General features: G+C 51.2%; 1 non-coding gene across 1 annotated transcript; it reads left to right on the forward strand.

Annotated features, from left to right (window-relative positions):
- The first annotated feature begins 945 nt into the window (after window positions 1-945).
- On the forward strand, window positions 946-1027 carry TRNAS-GCU. The gene has a single exon. It is a non-coding gene; the product is annotated as a tRNA-Ser (tRNA).
- Window positions 1028-1806: the final 779 nt, after the last annotated feature.

Consider the following 1806-nt stretch of genomic DNA (forward strand, 5'->3'; position numbering starts at 1 on the left):
CTGGACGATCCCCACTCCCCCTTTACCGCTAGCTCCTGCACTCCCAACCCTTGCACCTCCTTCACCCCTAACTCCTGCCCCCTCCTGTGCCCCCTTTGCCCTTAACTCCCTGGGCCACCAGCCATAGCCCCTCTCCTGCAGCCCCTTCACATGGCTCCAGTGCTGGGGGCCCCGCACTTGTTCTCCCTTTCCCTGGGCTTTGGCATCACTAGCCCCTGATTAGCGAGTAGGGTTCAGTGGTTCCCAAAATGTGGGGCATGACTCCTAGGGGGACACAGAGGAACATTCATGGGGGCACCTCAGGGCCTGAGCCATCCCCCATGGAGGGAGCAGCGCTCAGCCCCACTCTGCCCCAGCTCTTCCCCAACCCCACCCTCAGCCTGGGCCTCTGGTGCCCAGCTCGGCCTCGACCCCCTTACCCCTGTCTGCACCCCTCTCCCCAGCAAGCAACAGCCCCACTCCCAGCCCATGTTCTCGACTGTGGTTTTCAAGGGGCCACAGCCACGGCTAAGAGGGCACAGAGTGAAATGTTTGGGGAATCACTGGTCTAGGGTGATGTTCTCAATCACTTCTATGAAGTCCAATAAAAGCTATTCCTCACCCACCCAGCCCTCCATCAGGACGGACTAGGTATGTTCTGCTGCCCTTCACTCATGCAGGAAGGATAATAACATTTCATTCCACTCAATCCTAAAGTGATTTGTAACCCACCACCAGCCAAAACTGGTCATTTTGGGAAAGTGGCCCCATCATGCTGCATAGCTAGGCAGAGTAGGTGTGTCTGTGCAGACACGGTCTGTTCCTGAAGTCTTTCCCCCAGCTCCTCACTAGATGTGAGGGGGGAGCTCATTCAGCCCCTGCTTCCGCTTAGTATTTAAAAACTCTTTGTTGTCCCTAGCTCTGCTGGCCTTAGATTTCTCCTCCTGTCCTTTTTCCAACAGCTCAGATGAGGTGGCCGAGTGGTTAAGGTGATGGACTGCTAATCCATTGTTCTCTGCACGCGTGGGTTCGAATCCTATCCTCATTGGATGTGTTTAGTTTTCACCCCTCCTTTGTTGACAACCATCTCCCCCTTTGGTACAATGACAGATTGAACAATGTTGCTTCTTGCAAACAAAAACCTTCTCAGAAACTCAGAACTCTCTTGCTTTAAATAAAATGTCTAAATCCCAGATTTCTTAAAAAAAGAAATTCTCTAGTGCTGTATTTCTTAGTTTTTATCTCAAAAGGGAACATCCTCATCATCTCCCCCAAACACCCTGGGACCTGCCCAAATTATTAAAATACCCTCAACCCGAGCAAGGCCAGAGCAGTGAACCAGAGCTAGTGTCTAGGCCAAGCTGTTTTGAAGGAGGCAACTCCAACATTTTCTCCCTGCTTCCCTTGGCAAGGTCTGACTGAGAAAACAAAATTCCCCAAACTGAAAATTTTCTGCTGAAAAACCAATACTAGTCTGTTTGGGGACTTTGGTTTGCAAGTATTATTGTTATTATTCTCTTCTGCTTTCTGACTCAGTTCAGTCTTTGTCCTCCAGGTGTGTTTCCACCTGCTGAGTTGTGGGGGAGAGAGGCCAAGTCATGATGTCTCTTCCCCTCTTTCATAGTTTCTTCCAACTTGTTAGGAAGCTCCTTTGCTACGATGTGAGTCAAGCAGTGTCCATTGTCGCTGTGCTATCTCGGAGAAGCCTGCATTGTACACGGTTCCTGGGATAGTCCTTGGGAGTGTGGATCCCTTCAATGGGCCAGCAGCGAGTCTGGCTCCTCCCTTGTCACACCTGAAAGGCTGGTGGGGGGTATTTCTCAACCT

This window comes from Mauremys mutica, unplaced genomic scaffold (assembly GCF_020497125.1).
Source record: "Mauremys mutica isolate MM-2020 ecotype Southern unplaced genomic scaffold, ASM2049712v1 Super-Scaffold_100286, whole genome shotgun sequence".
NCBI lineage: Eukaryota > Metazoa > Chordata > Testudines > Geoemydidae > Mauremys > Mauremys mutica.